Source organism: Gavia stellata, chromosome 1, assembly GCF_030936135.1.
Source record: "Gavia stellata isolate bGavSte3 chromosome 1, bGavSte3.hap2, whole genome shotgun sequence".
Classification (NCBI taxonomy): domain Eukaryota; kingdom Metazoa; phylum Chordata; class Aves; order Gaviiformes; family Gaviidae; genus Gavia; species Gavia stellata.
This window is the reverse complement of record NC_082594.1, coordinates 125122845-125144656: the sequence shown is the minus strand read 5'-3', so window position 1 is coordinate 125144656 and position 21812 is coordinate 125122845. Positions and strand designations below refer to the sequence as shown.

The following is a 21812-nucleotide window of genomic DNA, read 5'->3' as shown; positions in this document are numbered from 1 at the left end:
CTAAGCCACGATTCGCCAGCTTCTCCAGGAGAATACTGTGGGGGACAGTGTCGAAGGCTTTACTGAAGTCCAGGTAGAAATGTTGACAGCCTTTCCCTCATCCACTGGGCGGGTCACCTGGTCATACCATTCCCTCTAATCAATTCAGTGGGGCACATGTGCCACTGAGGCAGGATGCTGGATGCAGACAGTGCATAGGAAGGGAAGCTCAACAAGAATGTGGCTATTTCAGCATAATAGCAACAATGTGGTGTATGTGTTGGATATGCCATGTTCAGTGGTATTCTTAACATGGGAACCTATTTTTCATTCAGCTACGCTGATGAGTCTGTCTCTCTGAATAGGTTTGTTTCCCCCACCCACCCCCCCATCTGACTTAGACTAGTTGACAGAATAGTCAAATACTAGGAAAAACCCCCACATTCCAGAAATGTCCATCTGAGTTCTTTGACTGTCTTCAGGCTTCTCTGCTCAACTTCTAATCAACGAACGTGTTTGGTGGATGTGTTCTTTGTAGCAGCCAGTTCCAGCTGAAAGCAGTCTTTTAAACCTGTAATGGCAGCTTCTGGACCTTCAAATGAGAGGCTAAGCATTCCCTTACTGACTCAAGAAGAAAATGTCTTTAAAATAAATGTATGCCATAAGGGCAGCTCATATTTTGAACGCCAGATATCAGAAACAACTATCAGTGAACATGCTGAAGACTGAACCCTAGTTAAATAAAATTCTGATTACAAACTTTGATTACAAACGCTTTGTTAACATTAGGAGATACAATCTAGTATGTATGAAGGAGGGAAAAAAACCCCAAAACCTATCTTTCCCCTTTTTCTAGCTAGGATTTTTTATGATCAGGATTCATATTTTGTCATCGTGTTTAAGCAGAATGTAACAGACCTATAGAAAAAGTTTTGGAAATAAGCATTCAGATCACTTAAGCAGCTCTGAACACTTCTCCTTTCCCTATAGGACACAAATTGTTATAGGTCATTGTATCCTTTTACTCAAGGAAAGATGAAACCTGAGTCAAAACTAAGTTAATTAGTGAACTGAAGCTGGTGAATTCTTCCGTCATGCTCAAAACCAATGTAACATGAATGTGGCTAAAAACTTAATCCAGTTTGTGAGCCAATGATGTTAGTAAAAGGTAGTTTCAAAATGGAATATGAACTCCTATCCCTGTCTGCTTTTTCAAACTAGGCTATTCCTAGAGTTTTTTCCGTTAAGACCAGCCTATCGCTAATTCCCTTTGACACCTCTCCTTTGCTCAGTCTAGAGTCTAACCAGAAAAATGTCTGCTTTCGAAAGGAAGTTACCTTTAGATGCCACCTCAACAGCTGTAGTCTGAGTCAGCCAACAAGAGAATCCTGGCATGACTTTTACATGACAAGTTAGGGCAATGAAAAGTGATGTAGTTAGTTTGTTTGTGTGTGGTGGGTTTTTGTTTTTTGTTTTTTTTTTTTTTTTTTTAGTGCAGATTACCTTGGAGTGGAATGCTTGCTAAACCTGAATTATGTGTTTACCATTGCTGTTCAGTATCATTAATCTACACTGGGTCCTTGAGGGGTAGCCTAATAAAGCAGATATTCCCTAAAGAACCATCTGTTATTCTGCAACATGTAACTGTCCTGTGACACTTTAAAAAAAAAAAAAACAAAACCCCAAAAAACCCACGTCTACCGAACATGTTTGTTTGGTGTCAGAGAAGAATATAAAAGCAAGCTCCTAAACTGTATTGTCTCGTATTTCCACTGAGGTTCTCTTCCTACCTCAATCAATAATGAGGCAGCAGGATTGGATCCCAAATGGTTCCTTTACTGTATCACCCAACTGGATTGTCCAAGTTGCTATGTGAGCAGCAAAACCAGTGAATTTTGATTTCTTCTGGATTTGCAGCTTTTACTTTCCTGAGGCCAAACTGAATGACTAACAGATGAATCTTGTCTGCCTTTTCCTCTGTGAGGATGCCAAGTTGTCTCTTTACCCACTGCTTGCCCACTGATTTTCAGGAACTTGTGCAAATATATAATTTTCTTTTAGACTCTAGACTTCTCTCAAGATGAGTTTCAAATTGCCCAGTGAGCTCAAAAGTTACGGGGGGGAGGAATAGATGGATAGACAAGGAAACATCATACTGAGATAAACATTGCTTTCTACAAAAAACAATAAAAAGAAATGTAAGCCCTGAACGCGGTACTTCTCAAGAACAACATTGCCTACAACAGTGTTAGGGACTTCTTGGATACAAAGTCCTGCAGAAGGCTGAAAACACTAGGAATGGTATCTGGCACCAGTGAACACACAGGCTCAGCCAAGGTAGTATACAAACTATCAGCCTCCTTTAGCATTTTTGGTAGGATGGTGAGGAATTGCAGATCTTGCTGTTGGAAATGTGTGTATACTGTTTTGAATCACACCTACATGTGGAAGCATTCCAGATCTTCAGAGGTGCCAAAACTTTTGCTATCTAGCCTGGAGGATATATATTTTCATTTTTCTCTCTAAAATAAGCTCTTGGTTTAGCTTGTGTATACTATACAGTGATTTAGCACTTTTTTAAAAAAATCTTTTTTTTAACATATTGATGTAATTACAAAAGCATATGTGTATTACTTATTCCTTTAAACTGATCGACTGAATTGAAATACTTAGCATTTCTACAGCCAACCGTATGATCACTTTAACACTGCATATATAAGAGGGTCACTGCAATAAATCAGATGACTTGTTGGATATCATTCCCTTTGCTTCTGCTTCAAAATAAGTTCCTAGTGACTTTGAAAAGGGGACAGTATATGTTTGCAAATGCAATGGATGGAGCAAACAGCTGTTCTATTAATAAATTTTTAAAAAGGTTGCTTCAGGTAAGGATTATTTTGGTCCTTTTTCTGATCCAGCCTCTACAAGGTAGGAAAACACTGCCTTGAGGTAGAGGAGATGAGTAAAGGCAGTGTTCCTTGTGACAAAAGGTGAAGTCCTAACTCAAAATCTTCCAACTGTGGGAATGTATTTGGGGGAACAAGAGACATTCAGAGCCAAACACTGCCACTAAGTTACTTGTAGGACCTAGCCTACTCCTCTGCTTTACAGAGGTAGTGGACTTTGACTTCCTACACCATTCTTACCCTGGCCAAAAAGTAGGGATGAAGTGAAAAATTAGAATTGCAAGGGAAAGATGTTGAACCCATCAAGGGCCTTAATTTTGACAAGTGAATTGCATTTCATGACTTACTACAACCTTCTCTCCTTTTTCCTTTGGTGTTTATATATGAATGTGTAATGATTACATCTGGGCAAATAAAACCACTGTATATGTATAATTATACCAGTAGAATTGTTGGTGCTTATCCTCTCCACTTCTGCTGCTGTAAGTACATAAGCATGAGACCCTTTCAATTCTAGTTTCATACTAGGGGAAGCTGGTATAATGGTACCTTTCTTGCAAGACTAAAGCACTGGTAGGTGTTCATTATGTTTGCAAGGAACTCTGAGATCTGAAATAAAGTACATGTTAAGGGCTATTGATCAGCTAAAGGCTGAAATGGCAAATTCCTGTCTTTCTGGGGTTTCAACCTCTGTAGCCTTACACAGCTGAATACAGGACAGTAATACAAATGAATTCTGTTGCTTTTTGCTTTTGTTATGGATGTAACGTCATCAAGAGCAGTGACTGTCACTTTTTTTTTAGTTGGGTAGCTGAAGAAACATCCTCAACACGGACTGGAAGTGATTGCAAGCAGGACTACAAACAAGTCTGCTAGCTCAGTTAGTGTTTATTTCCCAATATCCTACTATTATTGCATTTTTAGCCATTTATCTTTTTCTTTTCCAAGATGTGACTCACTGAAGTATGTTTCCTAGTTGCACAGCAATCTTCATGGTACAAAACAGAAACAGAACATGTCTGGGTTTTACTTCAAACTTGATCTCATAAACATTGTGCAAAGACCCCATATAAACACTCTAATTGAGTTAGCATTTAAATTCACTATAGATTTATCCTTTAATAAATTTAAGATCTTAGAGATGCCAATAAACCAGTCTGTTTCATGAGCAAAGCAAAATGAAGTCTGGGTAGAAATAAATAAATGCTAACATTTTCAAAGGTTCATAGAAGGTGTCCCAACAAATGAAGTGAAAACCATCTAATCTGTACATCTAATCTGTACCTGTCACATTATGAAGACGACATTTGCTTTATCTCAGGGAGCACTTGTCAAAGCGGGAGTTGCGCTGTCGTATTTTTGGCTACATTTATAGTAGGAAATTACCTCGGTATCTGGTAACAGAGTATTTTGTTTGAAATGCAAAAAGACTTGTCCTCACTTTCCAGGGTGGGTTATAACATTGAGAGGTTTGTGTATCACATTGGCATCTGATGGAGGGCTAGAGGATCTAGTTTAGAATATAAAGCCCTTTAGCTCAGAGGCTGCTTTCTTATTATACATTTAAGGTACCATAAAGAAGTATTGATCCATGACTGAAGAGTCAAGTATTACTGGTTTTGAAATAACTTAATGCATGAAATTCTAGGAAATAGCTCCTTCATGGAATATAGTACATGTGTGCATATGCACAAAAAGTACATATGCTCCTTTTGTTGCCTCTTATAGTTATTTCCTGTCTTGTATTCAGCAGTGGAGGTAGAAAGACAAGCTTGTCCCTTTTTTGAAGACTTTTTTTTTTTTGGTCTGGCAAAGTTGTTACTCAAAGCAAAAATGTGTTGGCAAGTCCAGTGACCTGTGAAATCAGTCAGAAATCAGGTAAATTAGCTAAGGAATTAACTGCAGGAAATAAATTGCAAAATAACAAAGCCTTCTTGTTGCTGCTTTAGCTGTGTTTCTGCATTGGAATCTTTCCATTAGACACTCATAAGAAAAGTGGAATCTGAGTCCCCCTACCAAACAAATAAAACAAATGTGGACTATCGCACACACATTTACATGTAATTTAAGAGAAACACTTCATCTGCAATGTTCAATAGACCTTACCATGGAGGTGGGAACCTGCTTTAAGAAACGATATATCATATCTCCAAATACATGGTAACTATGAAACTTTGACATGAAATCATAGGATAAATCCAAGAGAGTTTAAAAAGGAAGGAAAGAAAGAAAGCTGACAACTTAGTTGTGTGAGAACAGGTTTCGAGTTCAGGTCTGTATGCTTTTATTTTTTTATGCTCTTTAGAGAATTCACATCTCAAAATATTCTTAAAGAAGAGAAAGAAGAGTATCTGATAAATATGTCCTCCTGATGAACATTCAAGTGGAGTGTTTGTGTCAAATGGATGACACAGAGTCAGAACATCATGCAATCAAACACACTGGTATCTGGGGAGATTACTTTATTCTGCAGAGACTGATTGTGTTAAACTAAATACTATCACTCATGTCAAAATCATTGGACAATATTACTACATACTGTGTAAGCTTTGGTAAATTAATGAAAGCATGAAAATTGAGGTCTTTGTCAAAAAAGCTACATGGTTTCTTTTTCTTCTGGAGAAACTCTGTCTTGACAGCATGAATGCGGGGTGAAGCAGAAATGGAAACAGTACTCACTAGTTGTACTGCATATTTATTTTAGCAACTGTTACGTGGCTGGCAGAGCTTAAGTGTCAGATCTGACAGAGAAGGGAGACCAGGTGTTACTAGCAAGTAATACTATGTTTGCTCTGTGTGGGAGTTAAAAATTCCCTGGAATTTTTTGTTAGAGGACTTGGCTATGACCTTCACAATCAAAACGTGCCCTCTGCTCCTCACAGCTAGGTGCCATCATCAATCATTTTACACCCAAAGAGTGGCGGTGGTTTGTGTTGCTGTAGATGAAGCTGGGAGAGCTGTCGTCTTAGTAGCATTACTAAAATGCCTGAAGAAGCAGTTTGGGCTGAGCTGGTGCTGCAATGGACAGCACAACCAACAGTGAGGTTTTCATCAGCTTTCATAGCCTCTCCTGCTTGCCACAAATTGCACTTCTAGTGCGTTGGTTTCTGTGATGTAGAGCAGTTAAAGGAGCTGGGATGAGGAAGCAGCTAAGAAATAAATAGCATGGAATATCAATTGAAGCTTAAATGAAAATAGTTTTTATCAAGCCGGCTTCTGTTGGCAGACACATACTAACAACTGCTGAGCCACAGAGTTGTGGTTCAGTTGCTCTGTTTGATGTAAAATCCCCAAGGCTTATTAAAGAAGGTGGTTTGCACACGTGTGAGTACAGAATCATGAAGTTCCTGAAGTTGCTCACAACTGAATTAGATGGCGCTTGCCTTGCAAGTGTTCTGGCTGGTGAATAGAGATTCTTTTGCTGGCTGGAAAGGGAATGAACCAGCTAGTAATCTGGCTCTGCAGTGAGTCTTTCCAGGAACAACATGATTGCATTATAAAGAAGTTATTTTAGATGTGAAAAAAAAAAATTAAAATGTACAGTTTGTTGTCTTTACTTGATTTCATCCCCTTCACTGAACTGTTTCAAGGCAATGCCATCAATGAACTTGGAAGCTGTTGCAAAGTATATGTTAAGATGCCTGATGTGCTTATTCATGGGCATTTGGACTCGGGAAGCTTTTTTCCTCTGCTTTCATCTAAGCAGGAGCTTAGGCTGTGGAATTATCTGTCCCAACTAGAGGAGGAAGCGCCATCCCTCTTCAGTCTAGAGGATAATGAGAGGAAAGCAGGAAATGTACCACAAGACCACAAGAAAATGTTCCTCCTGTGTTCTAAGAGGTGATGGGTTGACTCATTAAAAAGGTTTCATCTATTTTGGGTGTGCTAGGGTGCAAATCAGCTAGCTTTAAGCGATTTTGTGTTGCTCACCCATATCTCTGTTTTGTACCTGCCAAACTCTGATCATGGTGTGTTTGGGGGTGTGTGGTGTCTGGTTTTTTGGCTTTTGTTTTTTCCTTTTTTTCTGATGATGACTTCCTAAATCAGTAGATACACGAGTTATTTGATTTCTGTGAGGAGAAGGGACTAGAACTAAGAAAAAAGAAGCTTTTGCTTTTTGTGGATGGGAGTGGAAGTGGTGTAAGTGCCTAAAAAAACCTTCTTCTTTCCAATTTCCTCGCACATGCTCAGACAAATCTCCGACTGTTTTGGTGCTTATAGAGGAGAAAAAGCCCTCAAATCTGATTTCTCTCCCCTCTCACTTTTCAGGGGAATTGTACTTCTCTTAAGTAAGTTTTCTGATTGACTGTGCATTTGACTGAATAGATAGAAATATTACAAAAGGTAACTTGCATGCATTGCTCTAAGGAAGAGGCTAGTCTTTTTATTTTTCCCAGTTGCTGTGACTGTTGATTCAATAGACAGTATTTTTCCTTTTAAACTTATGACAAAGCATTGCTGATAGAGAATATTGAGTAGATCTTAAAGACCTTGCAGTACTATTGTGCTGTCTTCACGCTGAAGCTACCTCAGGCTCTAACAGGAGGCTTGCCCAAACTGCAATCCTATCTGTAAACATAACCTTCAACGGAAGTGTATGGTTGTTCTTTACTTGACTGCCTGTCAGGACGTAGATTAAAACTTTGTTTAGGATACGTTATCATTTGTTGTCAGAAACGCTCTGTGGCATGGATGAAGCTTGCCCCCCATTCAAATGAGACAAGTTTTCCAGTGCCTTCCCAGGCACTGCCTTTCTACCGTTTAGTGGGAAAGAATTAATGGAAAGCCTAAATTTACTGCCAAGTGAAGCAGCACGAATGTGCCCAGTGGGCCTTTACTGCCCCTTCCCAGCGAGTGCATCGCTGAAAGTAGGAGGCATTGCGTACTGGTGTGACCAATGATTACTGGGTTGCTAATTTGTGAATGCTCCTATGTTCAGCACTGTCTAATATTCTGAATTATTTTTCCCTCTCTTAAAAGCAACAAGTATATGTTTTTCTACTCATGTCACAATTAAAAAAACCCTTTTTTTTAAGGCTCACATATCTTTAGAAATATAAATTGACTGTCAATTGATGATCAACCAGTTTTCCGTAGCTCAGGACAAACATCTTGCATTTCACAGGACTTTTGTTCCGCTTTTCTCCTTTTTGAATATTCTTAAAGTTCTTTAATTAAAGTATACAAAGATCTAATCTTTAGCATGGTTTTTCACTCCAGGTTTGCTTGTCTTTTCCTCTCGCTTACTAGCTTTCACTCCTCAAATTAATGCTGCTGAAGTAAGCAGCACCCAAGACAGTTACAGTAAAATACAAAGGAGAAGGAAGACACTGATTTAGCTCTCTGAAATTTAATTCAAATACGGTATTGAGGCATCTCGTATTGATGCACCTCTTCTTGCTGCACTTTTTTCTAAAGGAGTAGCAAAAGATTTATTAAAATTACATTGCCTTCTATAAGTTATAGACAAGTTTTATATATATAAGTTACAAGTTATAGATACTTTCCAGATTTACACAAATTAGTTGTAGAACTACTTCCTTTTCTCTTCTGGATGCTTTAAACACCTTCAAGAGCAATTACATTAAAAGAGAAAGTTCCTTTGCTCTCCAAGGGATTCTGTCAGAGACAGTACTAGAACAAATAGGGGCTGAGGCAGTTTGGAGGAAATAGTACTCCAACTTTGCCCTTCAATTTGTAATTGGTATAAATGTGTCAAAACGAAGGACATATCCAAGAATGTTTCTATTCCTTCAAAGAGACAGACAGAATTACAACCAAATTCTTTCATTGTTTTTGTTTTATGTTTGGCCAGTCTTTTGAATTAGTTAATGGAAACTTACTCCTTCCCTGCTGCAAACTCTTTTTGCAAGACTAAAGACTAAGAAGTCCACCTGCTCAAATTTGAAGAACAAAAAGATATTTAACATTTGTTGTTCTTCTAAGAAATATTCCTAAGTGCTCTGGCTCCACCCCTTAAAGGCAAAGCAAAACTGCTAGTTCAAGAATTGCATTTATCATGACCTATAGTACAAAGTTTTCATCAAGGTAGCAGACTTGGACTGCTTATGTTAGAAGGCTATATAACTCAATCTGGCAAGGTTAACACCTCCACTTAGCAAACCACACTTAAATTCCTGTCTTGACCTGACTCCTTAGATGTCTAAAACCACTCAGGCCATATTTGGCCTGTGGTTCCTTATGAACCACAGCTTTTGCAGGAACTTGGAGGGATCTCTTCACAAATACACATAAGGATTTCACGCTGCTGAGTTATTACCATTCAGTAGGCTGTGTGCAAAATCTTTTCCCACACCCGCTCTGTCAATAACAGAACGGTTTGGAATGAGCTGGTGTGGGCTACTGTGTCTATAGCATGACTGTAATTGTAGCATGTGAATATTGTACCTATGTGATACTGTTCGGAGTACATTCATACAGCACAGATGGTTAGTTTTGTATTCAGTCACCACTGAGTCAAGAACATCTCCATATTTTTCTGCTCTTTCTTCAGGCCTCTTTCTTATGTCCATTTATTTAAAAGGACAAATTACTAGTGACATGGTATATGGTAAAATTATTGTTCATTGAGGGACGCTCTTCCAGCAGTCATTCTAATCTAATCTGAAGCAGCCAATCTTTGGTTTTAACAGATACTCTCCCCAAAGTTCATACTGAAGAATTATCATATTAAAAATGTTCAAAGGTGGCCAAGCACCTTTCAGATGCATTCTTCCCATCTGGCACACAAAGAGCTGTAAACAAAAAGATGCTACTAGAATGTTCTCCTAAAATTGTCTGCTATAGATTTCTGTACTGTGGAATATCCTATTCTGGGAATATCTGTTCCATTCATTTAATAAGGGAACATAAAAGGCAATACAAAATGTTTCTGTAAATACATTAACAACAAAAGGAGGGCTAAGGAGAATCTTCATCCTTTACTGGTTGAGGGGGGGGGAACATAGTGACAAAGGATGAGAAAAAGGCTGAGGTACTTAATGCTTTCTTTGCTGAGTCTTTAATAGTAAGACCAGTTCTTCTCCAGGTGCCCAGCCCGCTGTGATGGTAGGTAGCAGCAAAATGAAGCCAACACTATCCAATGGGAAATGGTTAGCAACCTGCTACACCACTTAGACACCCACAAGTCTATGGGACCAGATGGGATCCACCCAAGGGTACTGAGGGAGCTGGCGGAAGTGCTCACCAAGCTACTTTCCATCATTTAGCAGCAGTCCTGGCTAACTGGTTAGGTCTCAGTGGACTGGAGGTTAGCAAATGTGACGCCCATCTACAAGAAGGGCTGGAAGAAGGATCTGGGGAACTACAGGCCTGTCAGCCTGACCTCGGTTCCAGGGAACATTATGGAGCAGATCATCTTGAGTGCCATCAAGTGGCATGTACAGAACAACCAGGTGATCAGGCCCGGTTAGCATGGGTTTATGAAAGGCAGGTCTTGCCCGACTCCTTCTTGCCTGATCTCCTTCTTGCCTTGCCTGATCTCCTTCTATGACAAGGTTACCCACAATGTATGAGGGAAAGGCTGTGGATGTAGTCTACCTAGACTTTAGTAAAGCCTTTGACACTGTTTCCCACAGCATTCTCCTGGAGAAACCGACTGCTCATGGCTTGGATGAGTGCACTCTTCGCTGGGTAAAAAACTGGCTGCATGGCCAGGCCCAAAGGGTTGTGGTGAATGGAGTTGAATCCAGTTGGTGGCTGGTCACAGCAGTGTTGCCCAGGGCTCAGTATTGGGGCCAGTTTTGTTTACTATCTTTATCAATGATCTGGATGAGGGGATCGAGTGTACCCTCAGTAAGTTTGCAGCCAACACCAAGTTGGGCAGGTGTGTTGATCTGCTTGAGGGATCTGGACAGGCTGGATCAATGGGCCAAGGCCAGCTGTGTGCGGTTCAACAAGGCCAAGTGCTGAGTCCTACACTAGGGCCAAAACAGCCCCATGCAACGCTACAGGCTTGGGGACAAGTGGCTGGAAAGCTGCCCTGCAGAAAAGGACCTGGGGGTGTTGGTCAACAGCTGGCGGACTATGAGCCAGCAGTGTGCCCAGGTGGCCAAGAAGGCCAACGGCATCCTGGCCTGTATCAGAAACAGTGTGGCCAGCAGGAGCAGGGAAGTGATTGTTCCTTTGTACTCGGTGCTGGTGAGGCCGCACCTCGAATGCTGTGTTCAGGTTTGGGCCCCTCACTACAAGAAGGACATTGAGGTGCTGGAGCGTGTCCAGAGAAGGGCGATGAAGCTGGTGAGGGGTCTGGAGCACAAGTCTTGTGAGGAGCAGCTGAGGGAGCTGGGGTTGTTTAGCCTGGAGAAGAGGAGGCTAAGGGGAGACCTTACACTCTCTACTTGAAAGGAGGTTGTAGAGAGGTGGTGGGTGTTGGTCTCTTCTCCCAAGTGACAAGAGGAAATGGCCTCAAGTTGCACCAGGAGAGGTTTAGGTTGGATATTAGGAAAAATTTTTTCACTGAAAGGGTTGTCAGGCATTGGAACAGGCTGCCCAGGGAGGTGGTGGAGTCACCATCCCTGGAGGTCTTTAAGAGACGTGTGGATGAGGTGCTTAGGGACATGGTTTAGTGGTGGACTTAGCAGGGTTAGGTTAACGGTTGGACTTGGTGATCTTAAGGGTCTTTTCCAACCTAAATGATTCTATGATTCTATGAAACATAGAGGATATTTTTGCTGAATTGTAAATTTTACAGGTTTTGTGTTGTGCTGTTCACCAACAAGGTTTAAGATAGTTTACTTGTGCAAAGAGCCTTCATCTTTCCTATCCCTTATTCCTATAGCTCAAATACAGCATAGTTTATATTGTTTCTATATGGCTTTTGATTTTACTTGAAATGTTTTATTGTGCCTTTCCCCAAAAAGAAACTTTTTCTTTTATTTATGAGTAAGTGTACATGCACCTGTGTACACTTGCATAAATAAAAGATTCCATTTGACAAAACAAAGATGAAATATCAGTAGATACTTAATTCTGTCCCCAGTGTGAAATGTATTACATAAAAGATTCACTTTAACTATAGTAACTCCACTGACTGAGGTACCTGTAGCTGCTTTGAATCAGCATCACAGGACATAGATCAGTTAAGCAATGTAAACGTGTCTTACAGTTAAGTAGCAAGACTGTAAGTTCTTTAAGACAGAATTCATATAGCTCTATCCTTGAGTTCAGTGAATATTGCTAAGCAGTCTTTAGCATGTCATTACTTCACAAACAGTAGTCAGTTTATCATCCTAACTCCTATGTTAAGGGGTGTATCATCAGTGTGTTTTCACAAACAGGAATTGAGGCACACAAAATTTATACTCAGTCTTACACAAGCAGTGGGTGGCCTGACTCCTGTTCAGTGGAAGTTATGTGCCTGAATAATGTGGGTACAAATCCTGCATCCAAGTCGTGCATTGACAAGTAGACCTTCTTGGCACACATGGTAACTTGCCCCCAGAAATGTCTTATTTTATAAATTACTCAATAAGATAGCTCAGTCTAAAAGCAAAATACCAGCATTAACTTTCATTTAGAAGAAACAGTATTAAGAAACCACATCCATCTAAGTATCTACCTGTAAAGAAGGGTTCTCTTTCAGATCCGAGATATTACAATGACTTGTTTCTGATAGAATTTCAAGGCTGTAATTAATGCTGAGAGCCAGTTACTTTTGCTAAATTCATAAAACTGCTAATGCCTTTGTGAATCTATTATGGAGATTTTGAGTTAGTCATCACAATGAGAAACAAACCTTTTGAAATGTCCATGCTTGAATTCATGATGCTATTAAGTAATTTGAGAAAATAATCATTCATTTAGCTCCTGCTACAGTGAAACTGGTACGATGCACTCAAAACAAGAGCATTCAGCAATAACACAGTATGTTCTTAATCAAGACAAATTTACTGTGAGCCAGGGGTCAATCAAAAAAGGAATAGGAAGCTTGCAGCTCTCTTCATGAGCTTGGGTAAACCTGTCCATTAATATCGGTGTTCAGCAGTTACTGTTTTGAAAATATTTTTTTATGTTGTAGCAGCACTTAAATGAAAAATCAGTCAAATTTTAATTTAGCCTGTAAACTTCTGTCCCATATACCATAAGTTTTCATGATTCAATTATTTTGTATATTTTATATCTCTTAAAATAACGTTGTTTTCAGTAGATGTAGCTGGGGAAAATACTGTTTCTAGGACAAGGATGGCTAAACTAATGAGTCGTTGATAAAAATGTGAAATGAGTCTAAAAGGTGAATTAAGACTTAGTATTAACAAAGTCACACCTGAAAGAGCTGAATAGAGGAAATAAAATTGCTGAGTCAGTTTCAACTAGGTTTAAGATTTGTCTAAATCACTGAACTTTTTCTAAGAAACCTGGCTCTATTTTATGCTTGGATATTTGAATAGTTCTTTGGGTTGGGAAGGATTCTTTGTCTGAATTGGAAATATCGTCAATCTTTTTAAAATTCCTACTACTTTTATGCAGCAGAAGTTTAACTATCCTGAAGCATTTCAATAAGAAAAAGACATCTTTCTTTGGTCTCTACATATTCAAATTTTAAAATCTAGGCCTAGCCACCATGAAAATAAAATGTTACTGGATTAAGGGTTTTCTTCTTTTTAAAGTGATAAATTTAGAGTTGTGTTACTCAAAGTAGAGCATCTGATGGATGGTGGTGTTTTGTTTTGTTTTTTTTTAAATAAAATAATTATCTTTGAGGCTAGCTTCGCTCTACAAAGTGGAAGTCTTCAGGCTGTTTCAAGCTATGTGCTTGAATCTCCAAGTGTTTTGATGGTCTTACGTATTTTCTCCCTGCTTCTGCAAAACCATAAATTTCCTATTGAGGATGTGATTTCAAGTTCACTGAGCTGTAAGACTTTATTTGAGTATAGATTCAAGCCCTTCAAAAATTTATTTACCCTAAAGAATGTCTAGAACCTTCCGTAAAATGTGCCTATGATTACCAAAACAAGGGGCTTGTTATGTATGCATATGAAATACTTAACAGAAATGAAGTATTTCTCCAGCTCTTAAAAAAGACTGCACAGAGAAACTTTGCCAGATGACACCAGGTCGTTAAATGCTTTGTGAGAAATGTCTTGGCCTATTCTAGTTACTGATGAAACTTGCTTTCCACTTCAGTGAGGCCAAAATTTCACAGTTGGATGATGCCCTGGAGATTATCAAGAACGCTAAGAAAAATTTCCCATCACCTCTGATTAATTACCCAGAGTAACAAGTGTTCCCCTGAGCAACTTTGTGTCTCGGCTATAGATAAGCACTGCTATGTGAATTTTAATGAGGTGCAAACTCTGCAACAAGCAGGATAAATCCACCATTGCAACCATCTCACTTTATAGTCACCACTATACAATAACGCAGTTTATCAAAATCAGTTAAGATTCCAATTCACAATGAAGTTAACACAGCGTTATCTAAAAAGTTAGTACTGGTTTGGGTTGTGCTGAGTAAACATACAACTTTATGTTTACTGGTGGATTTGAGACAAGTAGTGCAACTGTAGAATTACAGCCAAAGGACCGGCATTAAAACTGATCACTTTGCATTACAGAAGTGCACATATATGTGTTAGTATATGCAAACCTATATAGTGTGGTCACAGCCTAGGTTCTCTCAGGTACTCATATCTAGTCCATGCCTACAGTGATCCCATAAGCTCAGGAAAAAAGGAGCATGTTTTTCCACAGTTAATGTGAAAAGGGTTCTCGGATAATATTAGTTCACTAAGTTGTGAAGAACTCAAATTTTTAGCACCATATGTTCCTGTTGGCAGCCTGGTAACATAAAGCTAGAATAACAGTCATTGCTCTCTAATATAGTAATGCTAAGAACTTTAAGGTTACTGATTCAAGTGTATTTTGGGGTGGGGAGGATAAAAGGAGGGAAGAAACACCCTAAAAGGGCTTCAGTACAAATTAATTTCATGTATCAGAGTTATTTGTAGAGGAGCTGGGGAACTATATTGACAAGAGTGTGGAATGTAGTCATAAAAAAAAAAAAAAAAAAAATCTCCAATCCTTTCTATAGTACAAATACTGATTTTTTTCCTATTTTTTTTAACATTCCTATTTATATCTTCCTACCAGTTAATGCATTTAAAGTATTTACTACTATCAATGAGGATATGTAGCCAGTTATCCAAAATAGAGGGGGTTTTTATTAAAAAAAAAAAAAGAAAATAAAAGTAATCATTTGTTATGACATGTAATTAACTCATGAATATCATGATCACATCTGGTTAGTACATTGGAAATTATTCATAAAAGTTAGATCTATTGGTAGATTTGGGTACAAGTCCTTCTTCACTTTGTTAAACAAAACCATTGCCTTTCCCAACATACCTTGCCTCAATTCTATTCTCACAACAGAAGAAAAAAATTAAAAGAATGGTATTTGTTTAACTATGCAAATGAAAACTCATTTGGGACATATTTTTGTTTCGCTGATTCTTGTTTTTCAGTGTCTTCCTCTCTCCTTTTCAGTCCTAAGCTGAAGAACTGCTATTCTTAAAATTGATGTGGAGGCTGTATATGATTTGAACCTTTTCTTTCCCTTTGTGTTCTTTGTACAGAATGTGAGTTTGAGAGAGCTGGAATAATGGAGACATAAGCTTCTCTTAAAAATCTGCATAATTTTAAAATTTTGTGTGTAGACTTGTCTGTAATCTTCCAAGAAGTCCTCTGTGAGTAGGGAAGCATAATTTTGTCTCATTGTATAGATAGGTAAACATAGAAGTGGAAAAGCTACATAACTGTCAAAACAGACAGATGGTCCCTAATCTTTGACATGAAAAAGAAGAAAGGTGGTGGGGGTGGTGGAATTTAAAAACAAAACAAAAAAATGCCAGAAAACCTACCAGGATTACTACTGAGTTTATCCAGGGAAAAATTTTCATGATTCACAAGTGGCTCTCAAGCTGCCAGTCTTTTCAGTTTGCTTGCTGTGCATGTAGTGCTGCCCATCACCTGTTGTTAATTATAACATCCTATAAATCTAATGTTAGAAGACTAGCAGTGAGAGACGGTGCCTGCACTGGCTTAATGGACACTCTAGGAAAAAAAAAAATAATTCAAGAGTTTATTCCTGGATGAGCTTCTATGAACCTGGCATTGTCATGAACTGATATTTCTATTAAGAAAAACACTAGTGGATGCCTTTGAACAAATAAGGTCCTGGCTTTATACAACCCTTGTGGTTTCAAGCACCATATCAAAAAACACTGTGATGGGAAGCTATCATTTAATAAATCAAAATAGCTTGCGTGGTAATAAATATTTTTCTTAGAAACCACAATATTCTTTTTCCTACAGATCATATGACTTCCCAGTTCCTGCATTTTTTGACATTACTGGAGTAACAAAGGAACGTGGGAAATAACTCAGCATGGTGAAATCATTCAGTTTAGCTGTGCCTACACCATGGTTAGAACAACTTTAAAAAGTGATTTCAGGCACAGGTGATCAAATTCTTCCCTTTTTCAGGTAGCCACAATTTGGCTGAACTGCACAGTGCTACCTTTCTAAGATGAGGAAAACATTTGGTTTGACTAAATCACTTCAATTTAATTTCTCAGCTTTATATTCTACAAAGGGATGAGCAATATTTCCATCTCACAGTATGGGAAATAGTTTCTTGCCTATATGGGCTCTGAGCATTAAAAAACCGCAACAAACTCTAAAAAATGCCATGAATCATTGCTATTGACTCTGTGTTCTATGTTGGCTGCTGTTCAGATAGCTTCCACTTGTATTGATAAACTGGCCTTTGTAGTTAGCAATGAGAAGAAACCCAATATTTAAAAAAAAAAAAAAAAAGGAAAAATTAGTTCTAAGAGAGGAAACATACAAAGATTTATATTCTGCTGTGAGTGATAGCAGTCTAAATCCAGATTGGGTCTAGGCACAAGTCCTGTAAAGACACATGCATTTAAGTAACATCTATAAGAAACATACTGTTGCATTTACACAGATGTATTCTCACATGTAGAATAACTTGTTGACATAAAATATCAAATTGACTGGGACCTATCTATTGGCATTACCAAAGACTGTAAGTTCGTCCAAAATATTTAGCGACAGGCTTTGCTAAAAACATATACACACTTGCATGCTTGCATGTATTTGTATATGAAATAATGCCTAAGTTTCACTTAAATAATATAAGCAATAAATACTTCTGTAAATAATACTGGTCTGTACAAAATCCTTCAATTTTTCTAATGTCTGCTAAGAAAGTCATAACAAGTTTATAAAAGTCTGAAAATTCAGCTTGTTTTACTGGGATCCCTTTTACGATGCACTTCTCATGCAAAGATCAGTGTATTCTTCCATTTATTTGTTCCACAATTATTCAGTATTCCACAGCAAGAATTTCTGTGTTTCTGGGTGCGAGATTCTTTTTATAATGAAGTGCAATGTGGGTATGAATATATTTATATAGCTTCAATGACTTACTGGCTCTGCTTGCTAGTAAAAACATGGTTTTGATTATCCTTAAAACTCCTGATTCAACCTACTTTGGGAAAGTTGAGCTATATTGTTTTTTACTGTTCACGTGACATACTGTGCATTCTAGCTGAGATCCAAGGTACAGTACAGTGGACTTGCATCAAAAGAGAAATTGTTGCAGCAAACCTTGATTGGAAGCTGAAATGTAACTTAAGGAATATTAATAACAGAAAGGTATTGAAAACAGAGTTCTGGCTTTAGGCAAACAATTTCTCAGTGGTTCAAAATGATAGTTTAAGAGACAGATAGGACAAAAATTGCTGAAAGTATACAGGAAATATTATGAATCTTTGGAAAAAAAATATCAGAGTAATGTTTGTTTAACAGGCAGGCTTTAAATGACCTCAAATTACGTGCCACGTTGGTTACTGTCTTGTAACAGATTTCCACTACTTTGAAAGCAAATGTGGAGCCTGAGGCAGTTTTGTTAGATATACTAACAGGGGTATATCTGTCCTTAAGCTGATCTTCCCGTGCACCTCTCTGTATTTTTTTTTTTTTATTTTCCTCTTGTCTGCAATGGTGATTATATGATAACCCACTCACAAACCTTATCTAAAGCAATTAATTCTTTACACTGTGTTTTTGTGATTTAGCTGTATTGGTGTGTATTTCTAGAAGCTTTTTTTTTTTTTAATTGAGGAGAAAAGGAAGTTACAAAGTAAAACCGCAGCTTCTTCAAGATGCATGTTAATATACTGTGAAAGGTGTGCAATTCTATTAGGGCAATGGACAGAAAACTGATAGTATCTTGATTACTGATACACCAGGAAAGGAGGGGATACATTAAAGCCCTGTGAGGGCAGGAAACTTTCTGAAAATGTTCTCTTGTGTACCTTAGCTCTGAAGTTAATTGCATCTCTGCATCCTTAAGGGCCAGTGGATTTGTGGATTTTCTTTTTTTCTCTTTTCTTTTTTTTTTTTTTTGAACACAATTCTGCAACTGACTGCCTTCCTGTCCTAAGTTGCATGTTCCTGTAGTATGCTATGACTACATCAGGCCTGCATTGTGTGCCATTCTGTTCTTGAGGGAAAACATGACACTATTAACCAGTGACTGGTAGGCTTTCATAAATGCAGTTTTTCATGCTGAGTGAATAATATTTATGAAAGAACCTACTGTATGAATGCCCATCCCACTAAGTAGAAACTTATCTCAGTGTGTGTCTGAAAAGCAGTTGATGTCCTCGGCAAAGGCTGCCTCTCTCAGAATAATACCCTGACATCTTCTGGCTTTGTGAATGGAGAAGTTCTCTCCTCATCTCTGTCTTGGGGCTGGTATTCTCATGAAGTTTCTAGCCTTTGTCTGTTAAGATTTTTGACTAGACATCCTTTTCAATAGCAATAATTTTCCCCAGGAAATGAAACTTTGAAAGACTTTTTAATTGCATTGTTTCAGCATTAGACTTTTTCATTAATTATGCTCTCTGTCCTCAATGACTTAACAGCAATGCAGCAAAGAATGCAGTCTCTGACACAGCCATAATGGTTGTACAGTAGTCTCTTAACAGGCCGTGAATCCAGGATGTTGCATCTATCATGTCACTAGTCCCTCTGTCAAGGGAAAGGAGCTGACACTTGCAGTTGGTTTCCAAACCCAGTTCAGTGTGGTCATCCTGAATACGCATTCTTGCTAAATTTATATTAATAAATAGGGCCTTAATCTCCCTGCCTGTTAGCAAAAGCATCAGTTCTCATGTCTTTCTTGTCAACTGGTGCTATATTACACAGTATAATGTTCTGCCCAGAAATGTTTTTATTGGCAGGGAATAGGGGGGTGGCAGGGCATCTTTTGTAATGCTTTAAACAATTAAACTGTTAGGAAGAAAATTACCTCAGTTTAATAGGAGAGTACTTCACTGTACCAGTTCTGATATCCAGACTCAACATCCAGTAATGAAGAGATCATAACAGTGCTGAGTATCAAATTTGAAGGATTCTGACAATCTGTTTCTTCTCTTTCTAGAAAGAGAAGAGAAGAAAGCGTGTATGTTAATACTCTTCAAAATATGAAGGACAGCAGAGAAGTATTTTTTACTTTGCTTGAATAAATAAGGTACATAAAGTTTATTTTATTTTCCTATTTTAATATTTTTTTGACGTAATCAAATGTTAATACATTAAATAAACATGAAACAGCAGAGGAAAATTGTGGTTAAAACTGTTGCTCAGGTTACAAAGACACCACGAAGGGCTTACATTTTGTTTTGTTTTATTTTTATGAGTAATATTGTCTGCATTCCCACATTATAATTGTGTGTAGCTCTATAATTCACAGTAAACTGAGTTATTTTCTCTTTGGACTACTTTGTATATTACTGTTTCTATTAATACAAAGCTAATTTTTCTCTCCTCAACAGCAGTCAGTTTGAAGCTTGTTCAGAGTTTTGAACAAGCAAAAACTGGAAAAATGAGAAAGGAAATTGAAATATTTCACTGTACAGTGTAAACTCTTTGGTTTATCACAAAATATCAGACAACAACAAACTGCATCAACCAAAGCTTAAAACCTAAGTAGTTTTGCTCCCCCCCCCTCCCATAAACGGGTAACAGTCGACAGCTCTGGAATGTGCACTCCTCTCCCATGAAAACATTTTTCCGCTCTGCCTTTTCCAAAAATCAAAAGTTCAAAGCTAAACTACTACATGTTATAAAAGAACAAATTTACCATGACACTTAAACAAAGACATGAGTCAATGAGCTTTCTTGAGGGAGGAAGGAGTTATGTTTCTTGTTAAGGCAAGGTTTGCAGTTAAGAAATTATTTTTATAGTTTTATATAACCCCTTATAATTATTTATCCACAGAGATGTTCTATTTTACTGTACAGTTAAAGCTGTAACTCATGATTTTTTTGTCACTGATATATTAATTAAGGTTTACAACATTCCTCCTCAGAAAGCAAAATATTAACATCCTTGTTATACAAATGGGCAAATGCAATCATAGGCATTAAGACACTTAGTTCAGTATTATTTAGGATACCCGTGGCAGTCTGGGAACCTCAGCTGCTGCTCTTCACTCTGAAGAGTGCTACTTTTGTTCTGGGGAGGGGCACAAGCAAGATGAGTAGCATGTATGTCGAGGACCGAGACAAAATGAGATGGCTTTAGACTGCTGTGGGTAAAACAACTTGTATCTGGAATAAAAAGTATGTGATTTTGTGTCCTCTAAATGTGAGGTGTAGAACACAATATATGAAGCAGCTGAATTGCTCTACGTAGTTCTTAAAGCTGTCTAGGAAACTTGGAACACCATTTCCATTTATTTGGAACAAGTGGCTGACTCATTTGTCTGCCTTGGAAAACCTCTACTTCTGTTCCTGACTGAAATAAGATGGATATTCTGAAAGTCATTCCTCTTGTACAACAGGAGAGAAGTGCAGAAAGTCAGAGAGCTTCTGCTAACGTTGAGCCTGGTCATCCCTGAATGTATGGTCGATTTGGAATACGTTAAAGGATGCAAACTTCTACTAACTACTGTAGTAGCTTTAATGTGTCGATTCCTCCAAGCAGATTGATACTGCAAAGTCTTGTTCTTTGTGGATACAAATTTGGGGTAGCTAGATCAAAGGTCTGCTCTAGATTCAGACCTTTGACACTGAATGTTATATTCAGTAGGATGGAACCAAAATAGGAAAATCCTTGAGCATGGAGAAAGCTGACATTGGAAACTATATCCAACAGCCTAGGCACACCATCAGGATTCAGTTTTCCCTTATTAATATGTAAAGATTCATTAGGTCATTCCCTAAGAACAGTGTTCAGCAACTGTACAGACGATATGCTCAAACTGAGGGACACATTTTTTTTTTCCTTCAAATTCTTTTTTTTAACAATATAGCTTAGACATGAGGTGTCATCATTTCTATAGCTGCCCCTCTCTTTCTGTTGTTTCTGTAAGATGACATGTGGAATGACCTTACATGGTAGTTACCTATAGTCATAAGTTCTCTTTAGCCTTTTTAAAATCCTGTTACATTTCACAGAGGAACACAAAGAGGGTGTAATGTAAATAATACAAAGGGGTTTTTAAACTTAACTTTTCAAATTGAAAGGTTTGGATTTTTCATTTGTCTGTTTTAGAGGCCCTTAACCAATTGTGCCATTGAATTTGATGTTGGTTATGAATGAGATATGGTCTGTGGGAAGTACATTTCTAGTAAGGGAGAGTGCCACAGTTGGTTTTGTTCGGTGCAGGCATATCATACTAGTGACAATGGCTAGAAGCACTAGGCAACTAAAGAGGGGAACCTGCATTATGTGACCTGCTGGGTAGATGAACCATGTTTTGATAGCCTCTGGAATAAGGACAAAAGTGAACTCTGCTTAAGAGACAATAAACTAATTTAATTTTCAGTAATCATAGATTAAACTATAAAAGTTACTAAGAAAGCC

The 21812-nt window shown here is 38.1% G+C and overlaps 1 protein-coding gene across 2 annotated transcripts in view; it reads right to left on the bottom strand.

The window, feature by feature from the left end:
• The window catches only part of COL8A1 (collagen type VIII alpha 1 chain), a 94345-nt gene that overhangs the window by 58768 nt on the left and 13765 nt on the right, over positions 1 to 21812 (bottom strand). Inside the window, exon 2 of one of the 2 annotated variants that reach the window (XM_059816289.1) lies at positions 19251 to 19378. The exons of the other annotated variant lie outside the window; for it this stretch is intronic. The gene's annotated coding sequence lies outside the window, so the exon portion shown is untranslated. The remainder of the gene's footprint in view (positions 1 to 19250; positions 19379 to 21812) is intronic. 2 annotated transcript variants of the gene reach the window in all.